Source organism: Mustela nigripes, unplaced genomic scaffold (genome assembly GCF_022355385.1).
Source record: "Mustela nigripes isolate SB6536 unplaced genomic scaffold, MUSNIG.SB6536 HiC_scaffold_20, whole genome shotgun sequence".
NCBI lineage: Eukaryota > Metazoa > Chordata > Mammalia > Carnivora > Mustelidae > Mustela > Mustela nigripes.
The window spans coordinates 601,066-627,777 of NW_026739436.1; the positions used below are offsets into that span (position 1 = coordinate 601,066).

General features: G+C 35.0%; 1 long non-coding RNA gene and 1 pseudogene across 2 annotated transcripts; both read left to right on the forward strand.

Annotated features, from left to right (window-relative positions):
- Positions 1–350: 350 nt before the first annotated feature.
- On the forward strand, positions 351–23,807 carry LOC132008030 (uncharacterized). 2 transcript variants are annotated; one of them, XR_009401529.1, is made up of 4 exons: positions 351–666; positions 8,175–8,238; positions 12,622–12,694; positions 23,314–23,807. It is a non-coding gene; the product is annotated as an uncharacterized LOC132008030 (long non-coding RNA). The 2 variants fall into 2 exon arrangements; XR_009401530.1 differs by lacking the exon at positions 12,622–12,694.
- On the forward strand, positions 16,672–22,080 carry LOC132008031 (eukaryotic translation initiation factor 4B-like; annotated as a pseudogene).
- Positions 23,808–26,712: the final 2,905 nt, after the last annotated feature.

Sequence of the window (26,712 nt, forward strand, 5' to 3'; positions counted from 1 at the left end):
AAAATAATTGCTTTCCCTTATGCTTACTTTTAACATAAAATGAGAGGTAAATGATGGAAGCCCCATTTGTTTGAATTTATAAAAGAGTTAAAATCAGAAGAAAATTCACACTCCAAAGTAATCATCTGTAAAAGGGGGAAGTTCTGAGGCATGATAAAAGGGAAGGAAGGGCTTTATTTACTGCTTTGGACTGTACTTCCTGTTGTGAAGCTCAGTGCTATTTCACAACTAGGGGGCCTGCATTAACTGGTATGACAATGAGGAAGTGGCATTTTTAGTTCCTCCTTATTATGCAAGTTAATGACCTCCACTGGAGAGTGAAATGGATGTAGGAGGAAGAGTGGGACACTTGCACTTGCAGACAGACAGGATAGAGCTGTTTTTTTAATTGTGGAATTATTTTTTCATATATTATTATATATACAGGACAGTTTAAAAGGATAAGTACCAACATGGTCAGTCAGACTTTTAAAAATAACTTATAAATCATAGTCATTTAAGGTCAACTTCAGCAATATGAATTTGGTTTAATATTAGAATTAATGAAATTAACTACATTAACAGAAGATAGATATATTCTGATTAGAAACAAAAAAGCACTTGATGTAAAGAAGAACTTGCACAATCTGATAAAGGGTGTCTACAAGAACATGCAGCTACTTGAAGGTAAATTATTAAGTGGTATCTTTCTCTTTTGATTTATTTTTTATTATGTTTTCTTTTTAAAGTTTTTAATTTAAATTTCAGCTAGATAAAAAATAAAAATAAACAATAAATTCCAGCTAGTTAACAGATAGTGTAATTTTAGTTTAAGTAGTAGAATTTTGTGATTCATCACTTATATACACCACCCATTGTTCATCACAAGTGCCCTCCTTAATATCCATTACCCATTTAACTAATTCCACCACCCCTCATTAACCCTCATTTTGTTCTCTATAGTTAAAAGTCTGCTTTATGATTTACCTATCTTTCCCCCCATTAATGTTCCTCTTTTTTGCATATGAATGAAATGATATGGTATTTGTCTTTCTCTAACTTATTTTGCTTACTTAATACCTTTTAGCTCCATTCATGTTGTTGCAAATGGCAATATTTAATTCTTTTTAATGGCTGAATAATATTTCATTGTATGTATATACTGCTTCTCTATACATTTCAGTCCATGGACAGTAGGGTTCTTTCCATAATTTGGTTATCATTGATTATGCTGCTATATTTATTCAAAGAGACACTGCTGACACAATGTGTCTCTTTGAATAAGTATTGTTGTATCCTTTGAGTAAATACTTAGTAGTGCAATTGATGGATCATAGGGAAATTCTGTTTTAACTTTTTGACAAGGCTCCATATTGTTTTCCAAAGTGCCCCAGTTTACATTCTCACCAACAGTATAAGAAGGTTCCCCTTTCTCTGAAGCCTTACCAACACATGTTGTCTCTTGTGTTTCAACTTTAGCTATTCTGACATGTGTGAGATGATATCTCAGTGTGGTTTTGATTTTCATTTCCCTGTTAATGGATGATGTTGAGCATCTTTTCATGAATCTGTTCACCATCTGGATGCCTTCTTTCGGAAAGTGTCTAGTCATGTCATCTGTCCATTTCTTAACTGGGTTGTTGTTGTTTTGGGGGTTGTAGATTTATCATGTATGTCATTTGCAAATATCATCTCCCACTTTAAAGGTTGGATTTTGGTTCTGTTACTTGTTTTCTTCTCTGGGCAGAAACTTTTTATCTAGATGAAGTGCCAGTAGTTCCTTTTTGCTTTTCTTTCTCTTGCCTTTAGAGATGTGTCAAGAAGTTGCTACCGCTGATGTCAAAGAGGTTGCTGCCTGTGTTCCCTTGAGGATTTTGATGGTTTCCTGCTCACATTTAGGGCTTTCATCCACTTTGAATTTGTTTTTGTGTACAATGTAAGAAAGTGGCCCAGTTTCATTCTTCTGCACATGGCTGTCAAGTTTTCCCACACTATTTGTTGAAGATACTATCTTTTTTCCATTGGATATTTTTTCCTGCTTTGTCAGAGATTAGTTGACCATTGAGTTGAGGGTCTGTTTCTGGGTTTTCTGTACTGTTACAACATCTATGTGTCTGTTTTGTGCCAGTACTGTACTGTTGCGATTTCTACACCTTTGTAATATACCTTGAAATCTGGAATTGTGATGCCTCCAGCTTTGCTTTTCTTTTTCAAGATTGCTTTGGCTATTTGGGGTCTTTGCAGTGCCAGAAAAATATTAGGATTGTTTGTAGTAGCTCTGTGAAAAATGCTGTTGGTATTTTGATAGGGAATTACATCAAATGTGCAGATTGTTTTGGGCAGTAGTGATATTTGGACAATATTTGTACTTCCAATCCATGATCATGGAGTGTTTTTCCATTTCTTTGTATCATCTTCAATGTCTTTCAGTAAAAGTATTCTGTAGTTTTCAGAGTTCAGATATATATATTTTTTTACCTCTTTATTTAGGTTTTGATCTAGGTATCTTGTGGTTGTAAGTGATCTAGGTATCTTGATGTAGTTGTAAATGGGATTGATTCCTTAATTTTTCCCCCCCTTTTAAAAAAAGATTTTATTTATTTATTTATTTGACAGAGAGAGAGAGAAAGAGAGAGAGAGCGCACACACAGTGAGAGAGGGAACACAAGCACGGGGAGTGGAGGAGGGAGAAGCAGTCCTCCTGCCAAGCAAGGAACCAGATGTGGGGCTTGATTCCAGGACTCTGGGATCATGACCTGAGCTGAAGGCAGACGCTTAACTGCTGGTTTTCTCTTTCTGCTCCTTCATTATTGGTGTATAGAAATGCAAAAGATTCCTGTACATTGATTTTTTATCCTGAAACTTTACTGAATTTGTTGCTTCCAGTTTCAAGCAACATTTTGGTGTGGTCTTCTGGGTTTTCTGCATAGAGTCTCATGTCTTCTGTGAAAAGTGAAAGTTTGACTTCTTCCTTGCTGATTTGGATGCTTTTCATTTCTTTTTTGTTGTTTGATTGTGGAGGCTATGTCAAATAACAATATGGTGAGAATGGACATCCCTGTCTTGTTCATAACCGTAGAGGAAAGCTCTCAGTTTTTCCCCATTGAAGATGATATTAGCTGTGGATCTTGTGGCCCACATGTTGAAATGTTTCCTTTATCCCTACTTTGTTAAGAGTTTTCATGTAGATTGGATTTACACTTTGTCAAATGCTTTTTCTGCATCTATTGAGAGGATGATATGGCTGTTATCTTTTCCTTTATTAATGTGGTGTGTCACATTGGTTGATTTGTGAATATTGAACCACACTTGATGGCTGTGAATGATTCCCACTTGATTTTGGTGAATGATTCTTTCAATGTACTGTTGAATTGGATTTGCTAGTATGTTGTTGAGACTTTTTTGGACTCATGTTCAATGGGGATATTGACCTGTAGTTCTCTTTTTCAGTGCAGTCTTTGGCTTGAGAAACAAGGCAATGCTTGCTTCACTGCGTGAGTTTGGAAGTATTCCTTCCATTTCTGTTATTTTGGAACAGTTTGAGAAGAATAGGTGTTAGGTCTTCTTTAAATGTTTGGTAGAATTCCTCTGGGAATCTGTCTGGCCCTGGACTTTTATTTGCTGGGTGATTTTTGATTGCCAGTTCAATGTCTTTGCTGGTTATTGGTCTCCTCAAGTATTCTGTTTCTTCCTGTTTCAGTTTTGGTAGTGAATAGAATTTTCTAAATTCTGTTTCTAGAAATTTATCCGTTTCTTCCAGATTGCCCAAGTTGTTAGCATAGAATTATTCATAATATTCTCTTATAATTGTTTGTATTTCTGTGGTGTAGGTTGTGATCTCTCCTCTCACATTTATTTTATTTGGGTTCTTTCTCTCTTCTTTTTCACGTGTCTGGTATAACAATTTTATTAGTTCTCTCAAAGACTCAGCTCCTGGTTTCTATTATCTATTCTATAGCACTTTATTATTGTTGTTTTCTCTTTATCATTTCTTGCTGCTGTAATCCTTATTGTTTCCTTCCCTTGCTGGCTTCAGGCTTCATTTGTTGTTTTTCTTCTAACTTATTTAGGTGCAAAGCTCATTTATTTATTTCAGATTTTTCTTGCTTCTCAAGATTCAACTGTATTGCTGTATATTCCCTTCTTAGGACCACTTTTGCTGCTTCCCAAAGGTTTTGGATCAATGTATTTTCATTTTCTTTCCTTCCTTCTTTCCTTCTTCTCTTTCTTCCTTCCCTCCCTCCCTCCCTCCTTCCTTTCTTTTCTTTTCTTTTTTCTCCCCTAATTTCCTGGGTTGACCATTCATTGTACTTGTGGTCTTTCTAAATTATTTTTCTTGTGCTTGACTTCAAGTGTCATAGTGTTGTGGTTTGAGAATATGCATGGCAAGTTTTTGATCTTTTTGTACTTGTTGAGGCCTGATATGTGATCAAGTATGTGATCACTTCTGAAGAATGTCCCATGTGCCCTTGAAAAGAATGTGTATTCTGCTGCTTTAAGATGGAGTGTTCTGAACTTACCTGTTAAGTCCCTCCAGTCTTGTGTGCCATTCAGCACCATTGTTTCCTTGTTGATTTTCTGCTTAGATGATCTGTTCATTGCTGTAAGTGGGGTGTTAAAGTCCATTATTAGGCTATTATTATATTATTATCAGTGAGTTCCTTTATGTTTGTTATTAGTTGTTTTATATATTTGGGTGCTCCCAAGTTGGGGGAATAAATATTAACAATTGTTAGATCTCCTTGTTGGATAGACTCCCTTTACTACAATAGAGTGGGCTTCTTCATCTTTTTTCCAGTCTTCTTTTAAAAATTTAGTTTTTTGGGGTGTCTGGGTGACTCAGAGGCTTAAGTCTCTGCCCTCAGCTCAGTTGATGGTCTCAGGGTCCTGGGATTGAGAACCCCATCGGGCTCTCTGTGCAGCAGGGAGACTCCTTGCCTCTCTCTCTGACTGCCTCTCTGCCTACTTGTGATCTCTTTCTCTGTCAAATAAATAAATAAAATTATTTTTTAAAAATCTAGTTTTTCTGATATAAGTATACCTACTCTAGCTTTCTTTTGACATTAATTAGCATATAAATGATTCTCCATCCCCTCACTTTCAATCTGCAGGTGTCTTTAGGTCTTAAATGAGTTTCTTCTAGGGAGGTGAAGGGATGGAGTAAATGGGTGATGGGTATTAAAAAGGGAATGTGTTGTGATGAGCACCAGATATTACACACAAGTAATGAACCATTGAACACTACATAAAAAACTAATGATGTATTATATGTTGGCTAACAGAACACAATAATTTTTAAAAAGGAGTTTCTTCTAGGCAGCATAAAAATGGGTTTTGTTCTTTTGTTTTGTTTTGTTTTTATCCATTCTGACACCCTACGTCTTTTGATTAGAACATTTAGTTCATTTACATTCACAGTGATTACTAGTAGATGTGAATTTAGTGCCTTGGTATTACTTATTTTGTGAAGTCGTTGTTTCTGGAGATTTTCTCTGTTTTGTTCAAGTCTTTGTCGCTTTTCATTCTTCTCTCCCAAAGAGTCCCCTTTAATATTTCTTGCAGGGCTTGTTCAGTGGTCACAAATTCTTTTAGTTTTTCTTTGACTGGGAAACACTTTATCTCTTTTGCTATTCTGAATGACAGCCTTACTGGACAGAGTATTTTTGGCTGCATATTTTTTCCCACTCAGCACATTGAATATATTTATGTCCCTCTGTTCTCGTCTGCCAGGTCTCTATGGACAGATATGTTGCTAACCTTATTTGTTTCCCCTTATAAGTTAGGGAATTCTTTTTCCTTGCAGCTTTTAGAATTTTTCTTTATCTCTACATTTTGCAAATTTAACTATAATTTGTCTCAGTGTGGGCTGCTTTTGTTGATTTTGATGGAAGTTCTCTGTGCCTCCTGGACTTGACTGCCTGTCCCAGATTAGGGAAGTTTTTTGTTATAATTTCCTAAAATTAAACTGCCACCCATGTTTTCCTCTCTTGTTCTTCTGGGACTCCTGTGATACAAATATTATTATACTTTATGGAGTAGCTGAGTTCCCTAAGTCTAACTTGTGACTCCATATTTTCTTTCCTTCTTCTTTCAGCTTCGTTATTTTTCATAATTTTTTCTTCTATATCACAGATTGCTTCCTCTGCTTCATCCATCACTTGTGGTCATTGCATCCAATCAGCTTCTCATTGTGGCTACAACATTTTCTGTTTTGGCCTGACTAGCCTATATGTCTTTTATTTCTGCAGTAAGGGACTCCCTGGTGTCTACTATGCTTTTCTCAAACCTAGCCTCTATCCTTATGATTATTGTTTTAAATTCTGTTCCAAGCATATTACTTATATCTGTTTCAGATAGATCCCTTTTTGTTCTCTCTTTTGCAATGAATTCCTCTGTCTTGGCCTCTTGTCCAGGTCTCTTCTCTGTGGTAGGAAAGCCTGTTATGTTTCAGCTCCTAAAAGTAATGGCTTTTTGAAGAAGAGGTCATGAAGCCTGGTACTTCAGGACATGCCTCTGGAAAATACATGCCTCTGTGTGCACTCTGCTGTTGTATTTTGATTGGTCTATTTTTCAGGTCAATCCTTTGCAGGGTTTCTCCTTGCCTATGGTGGGGAGTGTTTGGACCTAGGCCAGACTGTGTTGAATTTTAACCAGGCGTGTTCTGGTCTGCTTGTTAAAAGAGACCTGATGCTATATCCACTAGGGCTAAAACTCTGCCGAGCTCTGTGGTCAGTTGATATGGTATGTGCAAACGGGTTGTGCTTCTGGAGTAGGGACCTGAGAAAAGCAGCATCAGCAGAGCACAGAAAGCAGGGCTTGATGTAAACGATTTAAGCTGCCACTGTTGGCATTGTGCTGCTTACTGAAGTTAGCTTATGCTGAGGGATGGGAGAAATGGCACTCACCAGCTCCTTTGTCCCCAGAGAGACAAATCCATCTCAGATCCACTCCAAGGAAGGCAAACCATCTCTCCCATGTGTCCAGGGGATCCTCAAATCATGCTCTCTGCTCTCCTTCTCCACAGGGACAATGCAGTGCCCCATGGCTCCACACCAGTCATGCTGCGGACCTTTAATACTCCAGTCTTTCACACCAGCTGGTTGTAAAAAAACTCATAAAAATCAACTACTCTCATTTATCCAGTCCATACTTAGGGGAAAGTGTTTTCTTCGTGCAATCTCCTATATGGTCCTGTTTTTCTCCCTCTTTTTCTCTTTCTTCCCCTGTCTCACCAAGACCAGGGTTGTCTCCCTTCGATAATACCCATGATCTGTTTCTCCCCCAAATCATGTCTTTGCACCTTCTACCTTCCACTATGTGGCCCTCTTCTCTTCCTCTAGCTGTGCAGTTGGTTCTGACAGTCCTTCAGGATGACTTAATATTTATCTAGCTGAGTTCAAGGGATAAGGCAAGCCTAGGTTCCTCCTACTTCTCTGCCATCTTAGCTCCTCCCCTAAGTATTCATAATTTTTTTGGTATGTACTATAATTTACTTTTTTTTCCTCTGAAAAGGGAGCATTTGACTTTTGTAATGTGATAACCATGGGAATCACAATTTCTCTCTTACCCAGGATTTTCAAGGATTTGAAAAATTATTACTTTTGAAGTCTTCTGAGTTAATCTTGAGAGTTTTCCAGGCCATTTTAGCAAAGAATATTGTCATGTGCAATCAGTGAAATCTATGTTACTTTAACTTGTGTTCAATTTTTGACAGGATTTCCTTGAGTAACAGCAGACCTCCCACTCTTCAGAGATTGATTGTTACTAAGGCACACTTCCCACACTTAGCTATACTTTCCCTGAACCCAAGGTTCAGCCTGAGATAAAAGCTTAATATCATCTCAGGTTTTTCTGAATACACATCTTGCAGAGCCCGAGTATGGTTTTCTAAATTCCTGTGTGTGTGTGTAATATAACTATACATAATATTTATATGGGTGCCTTGGAATGATTTAATTTCCCCAGCTTCTCCCAGAGACATTAATTTGTCTCCTGTATGTCTCTACTTATAATCTTTTGACGCTGTTATCTGTGGGTCTGTAGTCTGCCTTGAACATTTTATGAACAGAATTGTTTGAATTCTGAGTTAGCCAAATCATATACAAGTGCCTGCATCAAATTTTCAGGTATCTCCAGCAGGGTTAGAATACATATTCACCATAATTTGTTAATAGAGTCTGTTCTGTTTCCTGCAGTTCAAAGGAGTGAAATAGGAACATGATTGTCACTCTTCAAGACCAAGACCAGGCTGGACCAAGGGTGAGTAAAAATGCCACATAACTTTTCAGCCATTATGAATATGGACTTATTTTAATGCATATTTTCTTCATTGCTGTAAAGGTTTGACTATTTTCCAGAGCTCTGGCAAATTCAGTTTTGACAGTTAATTTTTTCCTTTTCTTAACAAAACAAAACAAAACAAAAAAACCTAACAAGAACTTGTCTACTTAATTTGCCATTTCACTCTTCATATTACCTTTTAATTGGAAGAATTTATACTTCAACCAATGATTTATAAGACTAAATCCTCTTCCATATCCCATAAATCTTTCATAGACAAAAAGGATATTTTATTTCATTTTTTTCATTTCTTCAATAGTAGTTTTAGTGAATGTTTAATATTATATATCTTCTTTGCTCCTTTTCCACTCATGCAATTTGCCCATTTTCTTTTTATGATATGCTCATAATATAAAGCTAGCTGGCAATTATATTACAAGAGCTGATTGCTGACATGTCTTAATCATTGTCTTATGTAAGGTAATAAGAAAATATACTTTAGAATATTCATTGAAAAATTGGAAACATTTGAAAAGCTTTGATTTTTTTTAAAAAAATAAAACAAATCAGCTTTGTGTCTAAATTGTTAAATTCCCCCTACATCTTCTGGGCCTCAGTTTTGTTGTGTTTAAAGTGAGTTGTTAGGTCTAGTAAGATCTATCTCAGCTCTTTAAAATCTGTATGACTTCAAAATTCCCTTTACCAATTGTTTGTATTAAGCAGGGGATCTTACTATATCATAAGAATAAAATCTTATAGACTTTATTTGCTACTAATAAGTATTATTGTGCACATCTTTAAGAGAGGAAATTGAGATATGGAAAGACCAAGTAATTTTCATACAGAGTCATGAAAGGCATGACAATCAAATTGAAATCTCAGGTACCTTGCATGATAGAGCCATGTCTTTTTTGGATCATTATGTTTAACTTCATTGTTAAAAGATAGAAAGAAACACATGTCAAAGTGAGCCCTGAAGAATTTTCAACATTGCATGCTCTAGCTTAATACAGGGCTTATTTCCCTGTTGTGAGGGAAAATTACTCCAACTGAATGTATAAATCCAAACTTGGTTTAACTTTCCTGACCTTATCCTTTATGATTAATGATCTTTTGATATATTTTATTTTTATGTTTTATACTTTTTATGGGATATTGTGCTTGGCAGCACTGAAATAAAGGTGGGGAAGAATAGGGAGATAAAAGCAGGAAATAATTAAAAGATTTTTTAAAATTGTGAAACATGCAAAAAAGAATAAAATAGTAAAAATTCTTCTAATGTCAAAATGAGTTACTTTCTGTAAAAGATCAGGATTAACATGCTACCACCAGGAAAGCACAGGCAGAAATCTTACAGAGTTTCTTTATTTGCTTAATCAAGGATTATCAATGATGGAGACTAAAGGCTAATTTTGACTAAAGTGTCATTTGACTAAGACTAAGTGTGTAAAGTCCTTGCCCAGCTCATTTCACATAGAAGGCACTCAATAAATGCTGGCCATTACCTTTATATGAGCACCCACTCACCGACAGAAGTCGAATGACTTCTGGTCCAAAAAGTACAGACAACTCAGGACATTTATGTACTCTGTGCCAAGAAGGGGCCAAGAATATTTTAAAATTTACATCATATTGAAATTGTTTTCTTCCAAGTTACTTGAAAGTTACACATTGCCAAACGGCAAAGAAACATAATGCTTAATCCCTCATCTTACTTATTTATTTCTTGTTGATGTTAACTGTTCATCTGTATTCTAGAGAAACATTTCGCTGGTCATCTTTGATTTCTCAGCCTTTCCCAGTTGACAGCATCTTATTATTTCTACATTTTTGGTGGGGAGAAGGGAGATCTAATTTTGGAAAACATTGTTCTTGAAATATAGTCTCTGGAGTAGGTAGACCTCACTATACCACCTGGAACTAATTATTCACCCCAGCATCTCTGCTTCTTTAGATGCAAGAAAGAAATAATATCTACCTCTAAGGACATTAGAAGGCTGTACAAAGCAAGGCATATAAGTGACTTAACAAATTAGGTGTCAAACCTGGTCCAAAAAAAAACCTTAAAAAAATATATATTTATATATGTATACTTATATACACACACACATATACTTTTATACAAATATATATTTTATACATAAACACACACATATGTATCATATATGTGTCATAAATAAATACATGACAGACACATATATAAATAGTTGACATACAATTTACCCATTAATTTACCTATTATCTATGGGTGTTTTCATAGCACAATTGCACAGTTGAATTATTCCATCAAAAATACATAACTTGCTAACTCTAAAATAATCACTATCTCTTTACTGAAAATGTTTGCTAATATATGGTAAAGTCCTAGGTAAACACTGGCTGGGATGAACTAGAACCACTTATAATTAATTCATTTGCTTATTAATATATTTCATACATATTTATTGAGCATTCATATAGGTTGATCATTCGGGGGGGATTCACATATGAATTGAACTTTCCAGTTGGACCTCAAATTGCAAAATAGGTATGGGAGAGGTTGCAAAATTTTAGGTATTAAAGGTGATCTATAAATACCCAGCACTCCTAGCTAGTGCAGAGATGGGGTTGGATGCAGAGTATGTCAGAGGGGTATGAACATTGGGTGCAAACATGTGTGTTTCAGGGAAAGTGGGACAGAGTGGAAGCCTCCAGAAACTGATTCTTTTTTTTTTTTTTTAAAGACTTTATTTATTTATTTGACAGACAGAGATCACAAGTAGGCAGAGAGGCAGGCAGAGAGAGAGGGGGGAAGCAGGCTCCCTACTGAGCAGAGAGCCCGATGCCGGGCTCGATCCCAGGACCCTGAGATCATGACCCGAGCCGAAGGCAGAGGCTTAACCCACTGAGCCACCCAGGCGCCCCTCCAGGAACTGATTTTAAGAGAAATCCTGCTTAGGGAGGCATGGCAAACACATGTTTATTTAATAAATGCTGTTTTAAAAAAGTCATCCACAATCCCCACCATACACAGAATGTATTCTAAAGCATAAAGCATTAAACAAGGAATAAAGAGGATAATTTGTATTTCTTTGTTTTGTATCAGTGTCCCCTACTCAGATTGCAACCTCCTTGAGGACAGGATGTCTGAGCATTTTAATTGCTATGTGTACCTGGAACACTCTTAGGCATGCAGTGGGTTGTTATACAGAAATCAATCTTTCCCATCTCCAACATACTGTGAGAGAACTGGTGATTCTTAAATAATTTCCAACATTTTCTAAGCACAAGGGAAAAGTCAGCATTACTTTCAATTCTCATTTACTTGGTGATTCCCAGATATATATCTCTTCATTTGTCTCTACTTACTTTCACATTATGTTAATTTCTTCATGCAATCTGACTTCTGTTGAAGTCAAATACTCATGCTGCATTTTCTTTAACTACCTTCACACAACTGAAGATGATTTTAAATTTGCTGATTGTGTCATATTCCCTTTCCATATTTATCACAAATATGTTGCAATAGGTCTAGTATTTAATGATAAAAATGAATTTTCTTTCCCCATATAAAATCCACAGATAATTTTTAAAGGGCACTTATGGTAAAAAAGATGCCAATTTTTTCTTTTGTTTATATATATGTAAATATATATATATGCATATATGTGTATATATACACATACATAAATATATTAAATATATAACATACATATCTATATTATATACATATATGTTTAGTATATTTGCATATTTGCATATTAAAATGCATATTTATGATATATATTACAGATTTAAATTACATATATACATATACATATTTATATGTGTATATACATACGTGTGTAGGTAGCTGGTCTTTATTTTTTTATTGAAGTCTGATTAACGTATGTAACATTAGTTTCAGGTGTACAACATATTAATTCAATAATTCTGGACATTACTCAGTGGTCACACTGTAAGAGCAGTCTTCATTTGTCAGTGAACACTGTTATTACAATATTATTGACTAAAAACCTGGATAGATGTTTTTTCCAAAGAAGAAATTCAGATGGCCAACAGACACAGGAAGGATGCTTAACATCACTCACCATCAGGGAAGTACAAATCAAAACAATGAGATATCCCCTTACACCAATCAGAATGGTTTGAATCAAAAAGACAAGAAATATCAAGTGTTGGTGAGGATGTGGAGAAAAAGAAGTCCTCATACACACTTAGTGGAAATATAGATTGGAGCCACTATGAAAAACACTACGAAGTTTCTCGAAAGAACTAAAAGTAGGATTACTGTATGACCCAATAATTTCACTACTGTATATTTACCTGAAGCAAATAAAACACCAATTCAAAAAGCTATGTGCATCCCTATGTTTATTGCAGCAATATTTACCATAGCCAAGATACAGAAGCAACCTAAGTGTCCATTGATGGATTAGTGGATAAGGATGATGTGGTAGGTAAATTATTGTGTTCTTTATTTCTTTTTGTAGATCTTAGTTTCTGTCCTATGTAACTTTCCTCTTCTGTGGATAAATTTAAATACACATATCATATAGATATATATACATATAATATACATAACATACATATAGATAAATATACAGATCATATATATAGTTAAGAAATAAATATATAGATCATATGTATACATATTCTTGACTATCCTGACCAAATATACATAAATATATACACACATATATACATATCCTTCACCATGTATACACATATATATATACATACATGGATACACTATGTATATTTGGTCAAGGATATATATGTGTGTGTATATGTCATATTAATTATAATGTATATATTCATTATATATCCATATAGACATGCATATATACATATAGAGCATATGTATATACCTTTGGCCAAATATACACATGTAAAAGATCATGTTATATATCATGTTTTGTGTTTTAAATATGTACATACATATATGATATAAATATTCAAAATATATCTAAATATACATTAAATATATTTATATTATAGATGTGTATATTAAACATATAACATACATATCTATATTATATACATATATGTTTAGTATATTTGCATATTAAAATGCATATTTATGATATATATTACATATTTAAATTACATATATCCATATACATATTTATACATAATTTACAAGGAGATAAACTATGAAGAAAATTCTTCTGTTTTCCTGAGAAAGTCTTCATTTCTCTTAGACTTTTGAAGAGTATTTTTGTAAGATACGGAATTAAGGTTGGTATGTGTGTATGTGTGTTTCTCAATACTTTATACTAATCAATGCACTCCTCTCTTTTTTGCATGACTTCTGAGAAGTTTCATGTAATTCTTATCTTTACTTTTCTATAGGCCTGGTGTTTTGTCTTCTGGTTTTTGATAGCTTTTTCTCTTTTTCCTTAAGTTCTAGAGTTTGAAGATGCCTCTGTGTTTCTTTTCAAACATTGATTCTGTTTGGTATTCTCTGAGATTTCTGGATCTGTTTTTTGGTTTCTGATATTAATTTAAATAAGTAATATTATTTATTATTTTTTCAAATATTTCTTCTGTTTCTTCTCTCCTTCTTCGTCTGATATTCCTATTATGCATATGTTACATTTTTTATATTTTTCCCAGACAAAAATAAGAATTAAGAGAGGGTAGCAAGTAGAAGTGAACATCTAGTTAGTGAAGTATTCTATATGGTCAAACCTGTGAGAGGAAAAAATGATGGGGAGATTCTCATCCCTTAATCTAAATAGGAGGAGGCAATTTTAAAACAATACAAAGAAACATGTAAGGCTAAATGAAATCAACCAGAGGTTTTGTCAAAAACTTTCTCCTTGACCAAATTTCAGTTAGACTCCTCTGAGTCCTCTTTAAACTAGGTATTATTTTGTCTGTCCTTGTTGGCTTTGTATACTCCAATATGAGCAAGAATCCTGCTAAGTCAATTCAGAAATAATCCCCATTTTTGATATATAGCAAGTTCCGTGGACTCTACCCTTGATATCTAAATTTGGGCCTGACCTCAGCAAGAATTCCGATAGACCAGTTAGCAAGAATACCCCTACTTGCTACTACTGATGACTACGCCTATTAATTTTTTCTATCTACTAACCCTTCACCCTGATCCTTAGCTATGAATCCTCACTTATCACTATTGGGTTTAGAAATGAGTTCAAATCTCTTTCCTCTGTGGTAATAGATTCAAACCCTGTTGGAACAGCCTCAAATGAAGCTTTACCACTTTGACAACTATTGCAATAATATTTTCTTTAACAGTTTTAATTATGGAAGCCTTAGATTCTTGGAGGGCTTATAGAACTGTAACATCAGCAATATTTTCCCAATCAAATAAATACAATTCCTTAGTTGCAAGATTTGTGGAAGACCACAAATACCAGGATAAAAAGAAATATTTTTCTTGATTGTGTACCATTATTAAAAGCAATGCAAATTGAAATTCAGGAAAAGATATATAAAAAAATTTCAATAGAGGAGAAAGACTTGTAAAAGGCTTTGTCATTAAAAATAGATTAATTTTAATTAACTATCTAATTTCTTTGTCCTGCTATCATCACAAAGTTAAATGGCTCATTTGGTTTTATAATTGGAGTTTTAGTTATTATAACTTGGAAATAAAGTTAAGGTTTGCAGGAAGTAAGAATCACCCAAATCTATGTGAACGGTTTTTGTTTCTAAGCCGAAGGAGAAAGAAATCTGAATTTTGTTTTTTACTAAACTGGATGAGTTATTTAAATACTGTATGGATATGTAGATATACCTATCTTAGGAAAGAGAAGTATCTAACCTTCTGGCCCTTAACTTTCTGGTTTTGAGATTAAGTAGAACTTAGTCATATTCACCTCAGAGACAAGGAGTACAGTCTAATTAAATCAATTATTGCATTATATAAGTTTTTTGAAATGCTTAGCTATTACAAGTCATAATAATGCAAGTATTAACTATAAGTTAGAGAGAACTAGCACTCCCAAGTCACCTTGGTAGCTGAAGGCAGATTTTCTCAATAAATCTTCCAAATCATAAAAGAAAAGAAAAAGTAAATGAAGAAAAGATGTACAATCTCTAAACTTCTCCTAATTTAAAACCAGACAAATAACATTATCCACCCAGGACCTTACTCAAATTTAAAAGTGATATCATTTTAGGTAGAAGATGCATCAACTCAAGGAGGAATTTTGTTCATTAACCAAACACTTGCACTACCATTTCTGTCTGTCTGGGACATAAAGTTGAATAAAATGTAGCTTCAGTTTCCCACAGAGCTAACACCTGGATTACATGTTGAAATCCTTCAGAGTTTTAAGGATTCTTATTTTCATGCTGCAGTTTCAAATGGCAAATTCAATACTACTTTTTTGTTTTTATTTAATAGCCAAATAACAGGCAGCAGAGCAGATGCTGTTGCCTGCTATTTTCAATACTTTTTTAGCAAGTCGGTAGAAAAATGTGTGGACAGGTGTTTCTGCTCTGTCTGGAAAAACTGCAGTGCAGAAGAGCACAGAAGTTTTCATTTCTTGTTAACTTTAATTGAGCAACTAAAAAAGCAATTAGAAAATGCTATTTCTGGGGAACAGAGAGAGTCACTTCCTGGTATCTTTGTTTTTTTTTATATATATAATTTTTTATTTTTTATAAACATATATTTTTATCCCCAGGGGTACAGGTCTGTGACCTGGTATCTTTGTTAAGAGAGACCACACCACAACATACATCTTCAGATAGTATTGAAGCCCACTATTTAGGACACATTTCATGAAAATACACATTTAAGTAAGGTGGAATTTTGGCTCAGCATCCTTTCCCCAACAGTCCAGGGATTATCACAGCCATAAAGATGGCACAGTATATTGATGATGATTAAAATGTACCTGTCTGTCCAGGCATTCAAAGGAGCTCTAAGGAGTCTATCCATAGACCATCTACCTAAATGACTCCAAATTGGTTCTTACTTTCAGCAAAAATCTGACAAATGTTTAGAAGGAAAAAATATCCACTCATAAAATAGCAGTAATCAAATTTCTAAAAGTTGTAACACAAAATATTTGCTTTCAGGTTTCATGACAATTTGCAATACCCATTGGTAATATGACCCCCTACTAATATCCACTATTCTTCTCCTTTTCACAAGTACAATGGCCTTCTTTCCAGTTTAAACAAACAAACAAACAAACAAACAAACCCAAAATCTAGACCTAAAGGTGAGATTCAGACAATAATAAAGGTTATCCTTTGCTACTGAAAACTAAAAACAGAGTGATGAATTGAATAGGGAGAAATACATGACTGAATGACAGGAAGTATGCCAGTTAAAACCCAGTACAGTTCAGAGGAGAAAACTGCATCTTACTGGTTGCTTGCAATTCTGTGTTCCTGACAGCAATAGTATTGGTTGTGTTTCCTCCAATAGAGATAGAAAAAATGAGCATGGGTCTGAAAGCTGACTTAACTCTTCTGAAAGCCTTTGGTTAGGCTGTTAGTAAATGGAAATTGAGTTAACCAAATTTTCTGAATTACCAATCAGTTCTATCCTATTCTTCTCTTTATAAAAATTTAGGCAACCCATTGAATGTTTTTGACCTGATTTTCCAGAAAATGAGTGAAGTATATGCATGTCAGTAGAGCTTGGAAAAATGCTTGTTTTGTAGACTTATAGTCCTTGGGATAGGACCATAAATATCCTAAGCCCAGAATCCCTCTGTGTTTCATTTGCGTGTTTAATGGTGACTTATGTGAAGTAGATATGTTATTAGTCTCTTGAATAAATAAAGTCTCTGAGAGTCCCAACAGATCCACAGCCTTCAAATAAATATGTATAACAGAGTACTAAATAAAATGGGTAGACAATGAGCCCATGTAAAGTCCAGACAATTTGTGTCTATATGTATTTCCACAGTATCAAAAACTTGGAGGTTTGGAAGCTTCTGAATTATTATTGTATTTTCCTCCAATTATTTAATGACAAAAATAGGAAAACTATATACAGAAATTCTGAAGCAAAAAATGATCTACCAATCCTAGAGTCCCTTTGTTCCAACTGCCCTTTAAAAAATTCCTATTTTATGAGAAATTTACCAACATTTGGTTGCAGCAGTAAGCATGGCATGTCATTACTTGACAATTAGGACATTACTGTGTGTTGTCATTCACTCTCCCTCCCTTCCTTGTTCCCTCTCTTTTGTCTTTTCCATAAAATTTTAGGATACTTAGCTCTCTGATTCACTCTGATAGGAACTCTGACTAGCTTTGTTAAGAATTCCAAGAATTTCACCCTCATTCCCAGGATTTTTCATCTCTTAGTCTTTCCAGACACTGCCCACATGCTAAAGATGACTCCTCAGTGAGAAGGCCTTTTTCCCATCACTAGGACAAGAGCCATTCTGGAGAATAAGATGGTGATACAGTGAGAAGACAAAATTTCTTTCTGCCCATTGTTTTGAGACACAAGAGGATTTAGGAGTGTGTATTCTCTGCATGTTAGGAAGTCTGCAATCAATCAGGGGAAACTTTGGTTTTATTTCCAAGAATGTGAGCAAATTAGAGCCCTGGTTTTGTTTTTGTTTTTGTTTTTGCAGGGGAGACATTGTGAGGGTCTTGGTTGGGTTTTTGGTTTTGTTTTTTCCCTTCTCCTCTTTGTAGAGGAAGAGATTATTATGGGCTTTTAACTTGAAGCAAGAAGGTGGATAAGAAGTTTTTTTCAACATGGAAATTATAGATCCTGGACTTGATATTTGTTCCCTTGTCTCACATAATTATCAGGATTTTGGGGAAATGTTCTTATATTTTTACTTCTCTATAGGTTTAATATTAATAGAATATATCTTCAGCTGAGGAGAAGGAAAGGACCGCCTCAGTATAACAAATATTTACCAAGTTCAAATAGTTTGTATGTAACAATACTTGGGTTAAACAAATGGTTTGAGTCTAAAAAGATGATAATCACATTAATTAGTAGACAATTATTAAGCAAATATTGTTTTCCAGATATAAATTCAAATGCCATTTTTATGCCATATGTTCTTTCACAGTATATCACATTGTGTTAAAGTACAATTTATTGAACCAGCTTCTTAATCACTACCAGAGTAAGCATTTTCAATCACAACAAGTTATTTTTCTCCTCTTGCCTTTATGCTTTAAGATCCAATATTTAATATATATATATTCAACATTATCTTTGTATTACATGAAAAGGAAGACTTAATGCCACTTACTGAGCAGTTGTTACTTAACAAGTAGCCCATATAAATAGTACCTTATATAGTTTCATACTAGTTTACAAAAGTAGGTGTTGGATTAATCTTGTTTTTATTGTTAAAACAGAGATAGGTAAGTTACTTGTGCAGTCAAAGAGATTGCATGTGGAAAACTGAGATGTAGTGTGGCTCCTTTGGACTCTTGGAGCCATGCTTTTCTTGAGCACAATTATAGTAGATAAAATTCTGTGATTACATTTATTATTCCATCCCTTTCTGTTGTACCATGACTTAGGTATATGACAAAAGTTGGTATATTATATCACTTTCTTGATTATACTACATTATGTCAAGGATGAAAGGATTTTGAAGATGTAGCTAAGGTTAAAAATTGGTTCATTCAAGTTATCAAAAGGGGAAGCAATCATCAATGGGCCTGATTAAATCAGTTGGGCATTCTGTGAAAGGATAGGTCTTTCTTCTCTTTGAGTCATAGAGATGCTTTCTTGCCGTCCTTGAAAAAACAAGCTATCAATAACGAGCAAAGCTTTTTCTTTGGAGGGGCAAAGTCGGTTGACACAGCTACCAGAGACCAAGAAGTAGAAGAGCGGCTGAAGAAGGAGCCTGAGAAGCTGCAGTGCCAGCAAAATAAACCAAAGCTAGAACGATGGTCCAGGGAGAGATACCCAAGCTGGCAAAATGAAGAGAATGAAAAATGGGAGTGGTCCAGCACAGAAACAGATCTCTATAGCTTCAAGGAAAGATCTCTATATCTTCAAGGAAATGAACAACATAAATTTAGGAAGAAAATCCTGAAACTCGTAAGAATATATCCCAAGTTAACATTCTAATTGTAGCTTATAAGACTTTAAACAAGCGTCTCGTAAGAATCTCAGACTTCTAATGGAAAGAAAGTATGAGATTATAAGTGTGTTGTTTTGTGCTTCTCAGTTTGTTGTGCTTTCTTATACAGCAATGAAAAAAATACTAAAACAAAAAAATGTCCAGACTTTCTCATTAACATAATACAACTATCAATAAATGCTTTAAGAACACAAATATACACAGACATAGATGCCTTATGTATTTGTAAATCATATATATAAAGTACTATACCAAGAGATTTTTTAAAAATAAAACATTAGACATATACAAACTGGAAATTACAAAAGACAACTATTGTCTTTAGCCATGTCCCCCATCCATCACTGGTAATTCTCTTTAATAACAAGTACTGAAGAGTTAATGCTAGCTATCACCTTGGACTAAAATATGACCCAATCAAAAAATTGCTTTTCAGAAGCTGATATAGCACTTTTAAGTTTTTCAACTAATATATAGTCATCCTTTTCAGAGGACCCCACAAGTATGTTTGGCCTGAGACACTAGATATTAAAGTTCACTGTCAGATTAGTATTAAATTTGGTGTCTCACATCTCTTAAGTCAGTCAGCAAGTGCCAGCTGGATATCTCTGCTTTCAGAAAGTATGCTTTCAGAAGTATGCCCAGAAAGAATATTTTTTGACCAAAAATATTGTCAAATACATTTTCAAACTTCTTGTTCTATCCTATTTCCATTTGTAATATGCAAAATTTAGGGTTTTAATGTGTCTATGTGTGTGTGTGTTTACTTTAATCTCAAGATTTTGTTAGGTTTATATTCCTTACCAATTCATTCTGACATATTTCATTCTGTATTTAAATTTCCTGACAATAACTTTTTTTATACTAAAGGGCAGCAAACGTTTTCTGTAATGGGTCAAATGTTAAATATTTTCATCTTTAGAAGCTATTTATTCTCTGTTGTGGCTACTCAACTCTGCCATTACAGCAGAAGTACAGGTATAAACAAGTTGTAAATGAGTTGGAGCATTGTGCCAGCAAAAGTTTATTTACGAACACTAAATTTAGAACCTCATATGATTTTCACATGCCATGAAATAATATTCTTGTGAGTTTCTTCAGTTATTGAAAAATGTGAAAACCATTCTTAACTCTAAGGCCATGGGAAAACAGCTTGCATGGCCATCTTTTGCCATAGGTTGTAGTTCCCAAATCCAAGTTGATAGATATCACAGTTAATGAATTAATCACTATAAAATATTTTCATCTCTTTGAAATAAACAAATTTTGAGTTTGAAAAAGTATTGGAATGATAAATCATGACAAATCTAAAAGAATATACTGTTTAACTTTTTGCTAATGGAAATGGTTCTGTATGTACACTTATTTCTCAGAGTCAATAAATCCATGGTTCATAAAACAGAAGAGTCAAGAAGTAGTTTGAAATTACCATAGAGTCCTTTATACTATTTGACATACACATACCAGTTTGAATAAAAAATCAACATGTGCTGGCTGAATCCTTAGGTGGATATTAATATCTATTAGGCAAGATAATTGAAGTAGGAATGGCCATAACTAGGTGTCTGTCAACTTATGATAACCATGAGTAAGTAGGTGACAATAGCTTTTGGATACAACTATGAAGATCGTTATGGTTCAGACCAATACCATGATGGATACTGGGATGGATTTTGTGATGGCACGCATTGAGATACAGTTTGATATGGAGGTGGGGATCACTACCACGTCTGAAGCAGCAGAGATTATGACAGAAGCTATGATTCCAGGATTGACAGTGTCAGAAGAGCATTTGGTAGTGGGGTGACGACTACAGAGGAAGCAGAGTCCGTTATGAAGACAGGTATGATAGACAAGACTATCGATCATGGAGCTCCAGAGATGATTACTTTTGAAATGATTGTAGATGTGACAATAGAGGTCCCCCCCAAAGACCCAAACTGAATCGAAAGCCTCTGCTAGCACTTCTCTGTCCAATTGAGTGGACTTTTTCTTTGGAGGGGCAAAGTCTGTTGACACAGCTACCAGAGACCAAGAGGTAGAAGAGAGGCTGAAGAAGGAGCCTGAGAAGCTGCAGTGCCAGCTAAATAAGCCAAAGCTAAAACGATGGTCCAGGGAGAGATACCCAAGCTGGCAAAATGAAGAGAATGAAAAATGGGAGTGGTCCAGCACAGAAACAGACTCTTCACAGAATGGGACCTCTGCCACATCTGGCAGATGTGCACGAAGGAGAGAGTGCAAACTCTCTAGAAAAAGAAACACCTCATAAGGACAAAGACTGTCATTCTCCAACTTATAAGCCTCCCAAATCTGAACAGCCTCTGAAGGTAATGCTAGCCACCCCAACAAAAGAGAATGCTTGGGTGAAACAAAATTGTAACTCTCCTGCTTGATCTCAGAGCTCTGGCACAGACCGACAGCACCACTCTACAAGCGGTGGGGGGGAAGTAGTTCTAGCTCAACCACCTGAGAAAGGATGAGCAAGAAGAGCATATGAAAAGAAAGAAGATGGGATGAGTGTCCCAAAAAACCAAAGTGTGAACTCCAGCCATGGTCCAGCAGACAGAGGGAAAAAACCCACTTATCTTTCACATAAGAAAGATGGTAAAAAGGATCAAGACTCTGATCTGCACCTGAGTCAAAGAAACCTGAAGAAAACCCATCTTTAAGTTCAGTTTCTGCAAACAAGTATGCTCTCTCTGTTGATGGCGAAGGTAAGAATGATGAAGATTACACTGAACTGCATCCTGTACTTTCTCCTACTCTCTCTACCTGAAACATTTGAGAGTAAATGAAACCTCTATCCAGACAATACAATAAAATTCAAATCACATATTTGCCTTTCTCTGCCTTATTCCACTTAGTATTAGATTCTCTAGATACAAATGTGTTGTCACAAATGGTAGGTTCTCATTTTTATTTGTTTGTATATATAGTATTCTATAGGTTCAGGTGTACAATATAGTGATTCAGCACTTTCATACATCACCAAGTGCTTATCACAAGTGCAGTCCTTAATCTCCATCACTTATTTCACCCATCCTCCCACCAATCTTCCTTTTGGTAACCATCAGTTTGTTCTATATAGTTGTTCTATATAGTTAAGTCTGTTTGCCTCTCTCTCTTTCTCCCCCCCCCCCCCATATGTTCATTTATTTTGTTTCTTAAATTCCAAATGTGAGTGAAATCATATGGCATTTGTCTTTCTCTGACTGACTTGTTTCATTTAGCATTATACCTTTTAGGTATGTCCATGTTGTTGGTCTCATTCTTTTTTATAGCTGTGTAATATTCATTGTGTATGAATCTATATTCTTATACATTGATCAATCAGTGACCCATGGTTTGCTACTGTGTCTTGGCTTTTGTAACTAATACTGCAAAAAGCATAGGGATGCATATATCCTCAAATCAATGTCTTTGTTTCCTTCAGGTAAATACCTAGTAGTAGAATTACTGGATTATATGTAGCTTTTTTCCATGGTAGGTGTCTCAATTTACATTCCCATTTATTGGAAGGTGGAGAAAGGATAGTAAAATATCCTCCAGACTTGGAAGGCTCTTTGAGATTAAAAAACAAAGCAAGCCATTCTGTATCATTTACACACAGATGTATTTTTCTGACAGGCAAGTTCAGACAGGTGATGATCCAGAGCTGTGCAGCTATTCCCTGCAAAGCCCAGAACTAAAACCACAGATTTTATAGAAGGAGGGACTATGTAAAGTTCAATAAAGGGTCTAACACTTTATAGGCCCCATGGAGCCACCTATGTGCCAGAAGAGCAGAAAGTATAGTATTTCAACTAGTTGTCTAGACAACTTTAGGGAACATCAGAATAAGTGTTCGTGCATTCTGGACAGGGTATACAACACATTTATTTGATTGTATATTCTTTTTCTATTTTCTATATTTTATTCTAAGGGAATTTTATATACTTCTTGATAGAGCTTTGCTATCCTGAGGGTCTCTCTGCAAATCTTATTTTGTTTTTCTTCTTTTCACATGTAGGGCATGTACGTAGAAAGAATTTGAGAAAAAGAAGAAAGAGGCTGAATTTCACATTTGGATGTTCTGAGCAAAGCACTTGGATTTCCAATGCTGGTGATAATGAACTTAAATGATAAAGAACAAGGTGAAGAAAAAGTTGATTTGTCACGTGTTTTGAATAATATTGATGCATGGTCTAAGCTGGGAAGGCAAGTATATAAAATCCTTTATAGACAGGGTGACTTTAAGTAATAATCATGTGGAGACATCTAACTAGTTAAAACTCAAAACAAAGAATCAAATAGAGTTCAAAGCAGTCATAGGGAAAGGAAGAGTATAGATGAGAGAGTGTAGATACGCACAGTGTTAGCTCCCTTAAACATGTTTAAGGGACAAATGGAAGGGGTAGAGCTAGAGAAAAGATGACAAAGGAGAAGCCAGAAAATTCTAGACAATAGAAGAAATGACTATGGCAATGGCTGAAATGACACCACTCCCAACTAAAAAATTATTTGCTAGTGAGAGAGGAGGCTTTCCAGAATAAGAAAGGACAAGTTTTGTCGGCTTCACCCTTCCAACAAAAAAATAAAAATATGTACATACATGAGAATTAACTGATTTCCCCTTAAATTAGCAAAGTTTTTTTTATGATGCTGGTACTCTTTAAATATAAAAATATTATCATTTTCATTTAATGCATGTTTAATCAGTTTATTTTTTAATTATTTTAGGAAATTATGTGTAATAGTTTATGTCAATAGAAGTATAATCCAAGGAGAAACAGGTTAGAGTAGAAATATACTTCTCATTTTATTTTGATTTCTAAACTCTATAAACGTATTACATGTCCAAAGTGTTCAAGAATATAAATATTATAAAAGGACAACTATTGCTACCCCCTCCTCAGAGAGGGGAATTTATTTTTATTATTACTATTACATACACTCTACGTAACATACTAAAATCAAACTTTTCCCCCCTTTTCCATAGGAAACAAATGGCTAGTGTGTCTTTATAAAGTGAGTGTGAGTCATTGTTTAGGTATGCAGCTATGATAATACTGGCTTCAAGCAATAGCAAATATAAGACATAAAAAGTGGAGGTGCCTAGGTGGGGCAGGTCCTGAACCCAGGGTTCTGGCATCAAGCCCCACATTGTGCTCCCTGTTCAGTGGTGTCTGCTTCTACCTCTACTTCTCTGCCATGCTCATTCTCTTCCTCTCTCTTTCTCAAATAAATAAATAAAATCTTAAAAAAAAAAAAAAAAAAAGAGGCTCATGCACACACACATACAGAAACAGCAGTACTTGGGTAAAGACATTTTTTTTTTTTTCCAGATAGCCAATGGAAAATGATGAGATATCTTGAAGCTCTCTACCTTTTTATTCCTCTCTCATCCCAGTGTAAGGAAAGTAAGTGTTTGGTAGAAGAATAGATGGTATTTGTTTAAGGATTGCTGAAGCTCAGGTACCTGACCCAGGTAATTTTGAAGTCATTTTTTTGTTCTCTAATAAAGAGTAGAAACTTTCTTCCTAGCATACAGTCACAGAAATAACTATAATAAAGGAAACCACCTATTGGTCCACTTGTATTTAGTTTTCTTTTATAATGGAAAAACTCATTGACTAATGGCAAGTAGAAATGAAACTCCGTCATCCAAAACCTCAAGACTCTGCTGTAGCCACATAGAAGTAACCACAAACAATTTCTCTGCTAGATCACGAAAAATAATATTCAAGACTGATTAAAATTAATGTTAAAGATTAGGTTAGAACAAAATGTGAATGTGATTTACACATATGCATTTGTATTTTTAAAAAATAACAACCATAACACATGAGATTGTTAGTTGTAACCAGCCCTAAGCTCACTTGTACAGATAAAATGATAGTACAAGACTGCATCAGTCATAGGTTGAAAGAGCCTTTGAAAATATTCCATCTTGGGGCGCCTGGGTGGCTCAGTGGGTTAAGCCGCTGCCTTCGGCTCAGGTCATGATCTCAGGGTCCTGGAATCGAGTCCCGCATCGGGCCCTCTGCTCAGCAGGGAACCTGCTTCCTCCTCTCTCTCTCTCTGCCTGCCTCTCTGCCTACTTGTGATCTCTCTCTGTCAAATACATAAATAAAATCTTTAAAAAAAAATATTCCATCTATCATGGATCCTCTACAATGTGAGTATCAGCTAGCAGAACCAGGTCACAGTTTTATTTTAATTTTCATGTTGTTACCACATAAAGTTTGAAATTCTGTTTTTTTAAAAGATTTTATATATTTATTTGACAGAGAGAGAGATCACAAGTAGGCAGAGAGGCAGGCAGAGAGAGGGAGAAGCAGGCTCCTTGCTGAGCAGAGAGCCTGATGTGGGCTTCGATCCCAGGATTCTGAGATCCTGACCTGTGCCAAAGCAGGGGCCCACCTCACCGAGCCACCCAGGTGCCCTGAAGTTCTATTTTTATTGGCTTCTACATGTAAAGTGGAACACAAAATAATGTCACATTAGAAAGAATGATAGAAAATCACTTTTTTTTTTTTTTGCTGATGTCATAAAAATAATGAGTCAGTCAAAAATAATCAATAAATGCCAGAGCTATTGGGTGAAAGTTTGATAAGGAACAGTAATGTTGAATCTGAAAGTATCTCCCCATGGTTTAATTACAAAATAATAATTCTATAGAAGAAACCTGGGGCAAACCAAATAAACAAGGGATCCAAGTCATTGTTAAGGAATGAGTTAAACTGATCTCTACTCTCCTCTCTTCTCTTGTGAGGCAATGAGAAGGATACAACATTCCTTATTATCTAACTCCTATTATGTAAAAACATCATGCAAGCCCCAACCTAGAGAAATACCACATTCTTAATGTATATGAATGTCTTGAAAGACAAAGAACAGTGGAAAATTGTTTCATATTAAAGAGGCAGGGCTAAGGCACATAGGTGGTTTAGTTGTTAATCTTCTGCCTTCGGCTAGGGTTGTGATCCGGAAGTCCTAGGACAGAGCCCTATATTAGAGACCCTGCTTCTCTCTCTCTCACTCCCCTTGCTTGTGTTCCCTCTCTTGCTGTCTCTCTCTGTATATCAAATAAGGAACTAAAATCTTAAAAAAAAAAAAAAAAGGTCAAGACAACGACATACAACACAGGATACTGGATTGGATTACATAATGAAGAAGAATAAAAGTGGTATAAACCACATTAATGGAAAAACTGGCACAAGTTATGTGTTAACATTATATTACATAAAGTAGCAATATATTTATGTTAAATTTCCTAGCTTTGATCATTACACTTTATTATGGAAAAAAATATTCTCATTCTTGGGAAATATAACCTGAGTTACTTTAGAAGGGCTCAGAGAATAGTTCAGAAAAAAAAAAAAAAAGGAGAGAGTAATAACAAAATGTGACAAAATGTTAACAAAAA